Source organism: Malaclemys terrapin, chromosome 11 (genome assembly GCF_027887155.1).
Source record: "Malaclemys terrapin pileata isolate rMalTer1 chromosome 11, rMalTer1.hap1, whole genome shotgun sequence".
NCBI classification, from domain to species: domain Eukaryota; kingdom Metazoa; phylum Chordata; order Testudines; family Emydidae; genus Malaclemys; species Malaclemys terrapin.
Window position 1 is genome coordinate 303,335 of NC_071515.1, and position 8,417 is coordinate 311,751.

At 51.2% G+C, this 8,417-nt stretch overlaps 1 long non-coding RNA gene across 1 annotated transcript; it reads left to right on the forward strand.

Annotated features, from left to right (window-relative positions):
• Window positions 1-7,204: 7,204 nt before the first annotated feature.
• On the forward strand, window positions 7,205-8,172 carry LOC128845174 (uncharacterized). Its single transcript, XR_008446625.1, has 3 exons — window positions 7,205-7,510; window positions 7,643-7,734; window positions 8,122-8,172. It is a non-coding gene; the product is annotated as an uncharacterized LOC128845174 (long non-coding RNA).
• The last annotated feature ends 245 nt before the right edge of the window (window positions 8,173-8,417 follow it).

Here is an 8,417-nt window from a genome sequence, read left to right on the forward strand (position 1 = left end):
AATCTTGAGCTTCATAATGGATACCATGAGTGAAAAGAAAAAGAGAAAAATAGAATCAGAGCACAGAGTTTTCAACACTGAATGGACGAATAAATACTTATGTACTATTTCCAAAGACAAAATACTGTGCCTCGTGTGTCACGAAACGTTAGCCGTTCCGAAAGAATACAACCTTCGGTGGCACTTTGAAACTAAGCATCCCAATCTCGCCAAATTGAGCCCAAATGAAAAAATAATTAAAGCAGCCAGTTTAGCGAAAAACCTTAGTAGAGAACAGAATAAGATATGTAATTACAAATGCATTTTAATTTCTTTATTGGTCGAAATGTCAAAGACTGCTAAACTAACCTTACTGTTTTTCCCTGCGATCTTTTTCATTTGCCCATTCAATATAAACTCTGTCCAAATCTATCAGTCCTCAGTCCAGCTGGTAACTCTTAATACACATCAGCACCCCACATAGAACCCCCCACTCGCTAGTTTCCCAATACACACAGATTTCTCCTCCCTCCCTCCCAGTGCCCTTCCCCACAGCCCCACCACCACAACTAAACAATGCCCCACACAGACCCCAGTGCCCTGACACACACAGATCTTTGAGTGGGAGTTCCATTGGAGGAGAAGGTACCTGTATTTGCGTCTGTCTTTGTATTGCTTGTATGTGTAGAGGCCTGTAGGGGCAGCGTGCTGGGCGGGCAGCTGAGCCCTGATTGGGGGCGGAGCTTGGCTGAGGAGAGGGCCTATAAAAGCGGCCACCCAGCCAGGCAGTGGTAACAGCTGCGAGCAGCGGCACAGGAGGCAGCGAACAGGGCTGCTAACAGGGGAGTTCCATTGGAGGAGGTGGAAGGGGAGGCAGGAGGGCATGGTGCCCTGTGTGCTGTGTTTCCCCAGGTGCAGAGGGCACAGCTGAGCAGGCGGGCCCAGGCAACAGCAGCCATGAGCCAAGCCGCAGGTGACACAATGCAGATGATTGCATGCGGCAGCTGCGGTATGTACATGGTCCTAGCAGCGGTACCTGAACAGAGGTATGTGTGCATGAAATGCCGCCTAATAGAACTGCTGGAAGAAAAGATCCGAGGCTTGGAGATGCAGGTAGATACCCTGATAGAGTTTAGAAGGGAGTTCGAGCACCTGATGGAGCAAAGGCAAGTGGGGGCTGAAGGGGAATGCTCAGGGGCACAGGTGGTAGCAGGGGCTAAGACCTGTGAGGGGGGAATGCCGGGGGGAGAACAAGGGCAGTGGAAGCATGTGACTGTGAGAAGCAGTAGAAACCCGAGCATGTAGGCAAGATTCTCCAGCCAGACACTTACTGAGGAGGTTAGACAGGCCTGTGACCAGGGCGGACCCAGAGAACAGAAGGGTGTGCTGTCTCCCGGGTGCTAAGATACGGGATGTGGACTTGCGGCTGAAAAGGATCCTAAAAGGAGCAGGTGAGAACCCCTTGATCATCCTTCACATAGGAACAAATGACACGGCTAGGTTCTCGCTAGAGAGAATCAAGGGAGATTATGCCAGGCTGGGGAAGACGCTTAAGGAATTCGAGGCTCAGATCATCTTCAGTGGGATTCTGCCTGTTCCTAGAGAAGGGCAGCAAAGGGGTGACAGGATTGTGATGATAAATAGTTGGCTAAGGGAGTGGTGCTATAAAGAGGGCTTTGGGATGTATGGCCACTGGGAGGCTTTCGGGGACAGAAAACTGTTCTCACGGGACGGACTTCATCTGAGTAGGGAAGGAAATAGACTTCTGGGAGGGAGGCTGGCTCATCTCATCAAAAGAGCTTTAAACTAGGAATTTGCGGGAGACGGTTGGGAGATGTCCAGTTAATCTCCACACCAGATTATAACATTGAGAGGGAGGACAATGAGATAAGAACAGATACAGCCAGGGGGAAGAGATTGGACATAAGGAGGAGCGGGGGGGTGGATACCAGACTAATGGGTCATACTAGCAGTACGGTGTCCATATCAAATGGGAGAATGAATGTGAGAGAGGCCAAAAGGCATAAATTAAGATGTTTATACACCAATGCGAGAAGCCTAGGTAACAGAATGGAGGAATTGGAGCTCCTGGTCCGAGAAATGAAACCGGATATCGTAGGAATAACTGAAACGTGGTGGAACAGTAGTCGTGACTGGAGTACAGGTATGGAAGGGTATGTGCTGTTTAGGAAAGACTGGATCAAAGGTAAAGGTGGGGGAGTAGCATTGTATGTCAATAATGAGGTAAACTGTAAAGAAATAATAAGCGATGGAATGGATAAGACGGAGTCTGTCTGGGCATTACTTACATTGGGTAAAAGAACTACTAGAGCCTCCCCTGGGATAGTGCTTGGGGTGTGCTATAGACCGCCGGGATCTAGCCTGGATATGGACAGAGAACTCATTAACGTTTTTAGGGAAGTAAATACTAATAGGAACTGTGTAATCATGGGAGACTTTAACTTCCCAGATATAGATTGGGGAACAAATGCTAGTAACAATAATAGGGCTCAGATTTTCCTAGACATAATAGCTGATGAATTCCTTCATCAAGTAGTTGCTGAACCGACGAGGGGGGATGCCATTTTAGATTTGGTGCTGGTGAGTAGTGAGGACCTCGTTGAGGAAATGGTTGTAGGGGACAACCTTGGCTCAAGTGATCATGAACTAATTCAGTTTAAACTAAATGGAAAGATTAACAGAATTAAATCGGAGACTAAGGTTTACGATTTCAAAAGGGCTAACTTTAATAAATTAAGGAGACTGGTTAGGGAAGTGGATTGGACTGACATATTTAGGATCTAAAGGTGGAAGGCGCCTGGGATTATTTCAAGTTGAAGTTGCAGGAGCTGTCAGAGGCGTGTATCCCAAGAAAGGGAAAACGGTTCATAGGCAGGAGATTTAGACCGAGCTGGATGAGCAAGCATCTCAGAGGGGTCATTAAGAAAAACAGGAAGCGTACAGGGAGTGGAAGAGGGGGGGGGGATCAGCAAAGAAACTTACCTCATTGAGATCAGAGCATGTAGAGATGGAGTGAGAAAAGCAAAAAGCCAAGTAGAGTTGGACCTTGCAAGGGGAATTAAAACCAATAGTAAGAGCTTTTATAGCCATATAAATAGGAAGAAAACAAAGAAAGAAGAAGTGGGACCGCTTAAGACTGTAGATGGAGTGGAGATTAAGGATAATCTAGGCATGGCACAATATCTAAATGAATATTTTGCATCGGTATTTAATGAGGCTAATGAAAGGCTGAGGAATAGTAGAAGCGAGACGGATGGGAATAAAGGAGTGGGGATTGACATTACCGTATCCGAGGTAGAAGCCAAACTCGAACAGCTTAACGGGACTAAATCAGGCGGACTGGATGATCTTCATTTGAGAATATTAAAAGAACTGGCGCGGGAAATTGCAAGCCCGTTAGCGATAATTTTTAATGAATCCATGAACTCGGGCGTGGTACCGTTTGACTGGAGAATAGCTAATGTGGTTCCTATTTTCAAGAAGGGGAAAAAAAGTGACCCGGGTAACTACAGGCCTGTTAGTCTAACATCTGTAATATGCAAGGTCTTGGAAAAAATTGTGAAGGCGAAAGTAGTTAAGGACCTTGAGGTCAATGCCAATTGGGACAAATTACAACACGGTTTTATGAAAGGTAGATCGTGCCAAACCAACCTGATCTCCTTCTTTGAGAAAGTAACAGATTTTTTAGCTAAAGGAAATGCGGTGGATCTAATATACCTCGATTTCAGTAGAGTGTTTGATACGGTACCACATGAGGAATTATTGGTTAAATTGGAAAAGATGGGGATCGATATGAAAATCCATAGGTGGATAAGGAACTGGTTAAAGGGGAGACTGCAGCGGGTCGTACTAAAAGGTGAACTGTCAGGTTGGAGGGAGGTCACCAGTGGAGTTCCTCAAGGTTCGGTTTTGGGTCCAATTTTATTTAATCTATTCATTACTGACCTCGGAACCAAATATAGGAGTGGGCTGATAAAGTTTGCGGATGACACAAAGTTGGGAGGTATTGCCAATTCGGAGAAGGATCGGGATATCCTGCAGGGAGATTTGGATGACCTTGTAAACTGGAGTAATAGTAATAAGATGAAACTTAATAGTGAGAAGTGTAAGGTTATCCATTTAGGGATAACTAGCAAGAATGTTAGTTATAAGCTGGGGACGCATCAGTTGGATGTAACGGAAGAGGAGAAGGACCTTGGAGTCCTGGTTGATCGCAGGATGACTATGAGTCGGCAATGTGACGTGGCCATGAAAAAAGCTAATGCGGTCTTGGGATGCATTAGGCGAGGTATTTCTAGTAGGGATAAGGAGGTGCTGGTTCCGTTATACAAGGCACTGGTGAGACCTCATTTGGAGTACTGTGTGCAGTTCTGGTCTCCCATGTTTAAAAAGGATGAAATCAAATTGGAACGGGTACAGAGAAGGGCCACTAGGATGATCCGAGGAATGGAAAATCTGCCGTATGAAAGGAGACTCGAGGAGCTCGGTTTGTTTACCTTAACCAAAAGAAGGCTGAGGGGGGATATGATTGCTCTCTTTAAATATATCAGAGGGATAAATACCAGGGAGGGAGAGAAATTATTTCAGCTCAGTACTAATGTGGACACTAGAACGAATGGATATAAACTGGCCGTCGGGAAGTTTAGGCTTGAAATTAGACGACGGTTTCTAACCATCAGAGGGGTGAAGTTTTGGAACAGCCTTCCAAGGGAAACAGTGGGGGCAAAAGACCTCTCTGGCTTTAAGATTAAGCTTGATAAGTTTATGGAGCGGATGGTTTGATGGGATACAGTGATTTTAGTCAATAGGTCAATAACAGTGGTCAATGATGGGATATTAAAAGTTACTACAGAGAACTTTTCCAGGCGGTCTGGCTAGAGAATCTTGCCTGCATGCTCGGGGTTCAGCTGATCGCCATATTTGGGGTTGGGAAGGAATTTTCCTCCAGGGTAGATTGGCAGAGGCCCTGGAGGTTTTTCGCCTTCCTCCACAGCATGGGGCAGGGGTCACTTGCTGGAGGATTCTCAGCGACTTGAAGTCTTTAAATAATGATTTGGGGAGTTCAACAGCTAAGTCAAGGGAGAGAATTCTTCCAGGAGTGGGTGGGTCAGGTTTTGTGACCCGCATCATGCGGGAGGTCAGACTAGATGATCATAATGGTCCCTTCTGACCTTAGAGTCTATGAGATCTCCCTCACTGCCCAGCACCCCCCAACAGGCCCCCACTGCCTAGCACCCCAAAACACACAAACCTCCCCCACTGCCCAGCGCCCTCCACACCCTCACAGCCCAGCACCCCCCGCACACCTCCCAGACACTCACTCCACCACACCCTTCCCCCTTCCCTGGCCGCACTCACCAGCCCTGCTGGGAGGTCTCTGGCTCCTAGGGTGAGAGCGGCAAGGGGAGTCTCCAGTGGTGAGCGGGAGCCGGTTCGTGGGAACCGGTTGTTAAATTTAGAAGCCCTTTTAGAACCAGTTGTCCTGCACGGGACCGGTTCTAAAAGGGCTTCTAAATTTAACAACCGGTAAGTTGAAGTGACCAGGACCGTAGCTGGGGGGGAGCAGAGGGAGCGGCTGCTCCCCCTGAGCACATTATCCAAAAGTGACGCCTTAGGAGCCGACCCCATGAGTGCTCCAGCTCTCCGCCCCGCTCCCCGGCCCCAGCTCACCTCCGCTCCGCCTCCGCCTCTGAACACTCTGCCCCGCTTCTTCCCCCCCCCCCGCTTCCCGCGAATCAGCTGTTTGCGCGGGAAGCCTGGGAGGGCAGAGAAGCAAGCGGCGGCTTTGCGCTCAAGCCCAGGGAGGCGGAGACGGAGCGGAGGTGAGCTGGGGTGGGGGGAGCCGTCCGTGCCACAGCAGGTAACCCGGGGGGAGGGGCACGCACGGGAACCGCTCCCCGCCCCAGCTCACCTCCGCTCCGCCTCCCTGGGCCTGAGCGCGAAGCCGCCTCTGGCTTCTCAGCCCTCCCAGGCTTCCTGCGCGAACAGCTGATTCGCGGGAAGCGGGGGGGCTGCAAGCTCAGACTGACCTGGTGCTCCAGGCACTGCGCGGTGGCAGCGTGGCCCGGCTCCAGCCGAGCGGCGCGGCTGTAGCGCCGCCAGCCACCTCCAGGCAGCGCGGTAAGGGAGCAGGGAGGGGGTGTTGGATAGAGGGCAGGGGAGTTCAGGGGGGTGGTGGGGGGGTGGATAGGCGTCGGGGCGGTCAGATGGCAGGGAACAGGGGGATTGAATGGGGGCAAGGGTCCCGGGGGGCAGTCAGGAAGGAGCAGGGGTTGGATGGGGTGGTGGGAGGCAGTCAGGGGGAGGGGTTCCAAGGGTGGTCAGGGAACAGGGAGAAGGGGTGTTTGGATGGGGAATCAGGAGAGGAGTTGGATGGGGCGGCGGAGGCAGTCAGGGGACAGGGAAGGGGGTGGATGGGGCAGGGGTCCCGGTGGGGGCATCAAGGAACGCGGGGGGTTGGATGGGGCAGGAGTCCTGGGGGGGGGGGGCAAAAAGCGCTCAGGACGGGGGCGGTGGCTGAGCCCCATGTCCCGCTGGGGAGGGGGGGCGAGGGCTCCGTGCCCGTGTCCCGCTTGGGGCAGTGGGGAGGGGCAGCGGCGCGCGCGGGCTCCGTGTCCCGCTTGGGGCCGGGTGGGGGGTGGAGGCGCGGCGGCGCGCGAGGGCTCCATTCCGTGTCCTGAGAGTCCCGCCCCCGCCCCCGCAGCTCTGATTGGGCTGGACTCAGCCGCCCGCATTGCTGGCTCCTGTCGGCGGGCAGGCACGCCACCAGGAGCTGCCCCAGGAAGCGCCGCCACGCCAGTCTCGGGACTTTGTGTGCGTGGGGTTTAGAATCCCCCCGCGGGCCGCACAGTGACCCCCCACGGGCCGCATGCGGCCCGCGGGCCGTATGTTGTGCAGGCCTGGTCTTGTGGCATACTCGCGACATATCTGAAAAGCATAAGACGCCATCTGCGGACAATGGCCCCAGTAGTCTGTAGACCGGAGCGACCATAAACATCTGCTTTACAAATGAAGTCGTTCCACTCTATGCCCAATATACAACGTTGGCCTTTTATGTGGAAAGCCTCCAGCTTTGCCCATTCTGAGTGGCGCAGTCCCAATGTTTCGCAACCGTACAGCAGTACAGAGAGGATACAGCTCGATTTGATCCTGAACTTGGTTGTCGTGCCGAGATGATGTTGATTCCGTATTCATTGTAAATGACCCATGGCAGAGGCTGCAATGCCACACTCAGGCACCTAAATAAATGGCCTGTCCTTTCTCAAATGCTGAATACCAAGAACTTCTCACTCGAATCTGCCAAAGCCGTGGCTGTTCAGCTCCTCTGAAAATCAATCCACTCGTTTAGATGCCTGAATATGAATGTTAGTGCCGGACTTTGGACAGTGACATAGGAAGACATTGGCCTGAGCCTATGCATGGACTCTCATCCTACAATCCAGCCCCTCAACAGATACATCCCAGCTTCTGACTGTGAGCCATTCAGCTACAATGGGGAGGCCTAGATGCTGTAAGTGAATTAACATGTAATGATAGCTAGACAGATAGATAGATAGTATAAGCTATTCTTTCTACCATCTGCCGTACAGATTTGCTCTGTAGAGCTTGCTGTCCCTGTTACTCATGGGTATTTATGTTCCAGAGCCCCACATGAGAGAGGGAAGGATTTCAGGCCCAAGGCCCAAGTGGGGCAGGAAGAAGCACACGCTCACCTCAGTTGCCTTCTTTGCTGAGGTAAGTTTTGTTGACTTGTTGAACTGAGATTGCAAAGCGTTGCTCAGTCCCATATTCTCACAACTGGCAGTGCCCCATATGTATGTCTGGGGCACCTTGCATCCTCATTTCTTGACCTGTAAGTGGGGTGGCCTGGGGTTTATGTAAAAGGCAGGGATTGTGTTGAAACCATAATCATCCAGATACTTCTGAGGAAATCCCTCTGGAACAGTGGAAATAGCGTAGCATTCGGCCATCAGTCCCTCGGTAATTTCCCAGATTGTGACTGCGTTTGATTTCCCGTGAGACATCTTGAAAACTGCTCTCTTTGTTGAGAGGCTAAAACTCTGAAAGTTCGCCCTGGAGAATGTAAGCATTGACAGGAGAGCCGTTATGTTGATTCCCTAGGGCGCACTGTCCAGCACGCCGGCAGACAGACCCAGATCAGAAGGCCTGGACTTGGTACGTGATATCCTTAGGTTAGTGCAGTGAGGAAGCAGAGGTCCCAGGGTGTGGGTCAAGGAGATGGCAATGGGGACACAGAGGCCCTGTCATGGCACCAATGGGGTCTAATTTGTACTGTGTGCTTTGGTCATCCACTGTGTGATGATCCTCTTCTGTAATGGGCGCCATCGCCCTGTTATAATGGCTCCAACACCACCCTCCTCCCAGCCTCAGGAGAGGGAGGTGTTCCCAAGGGAGAG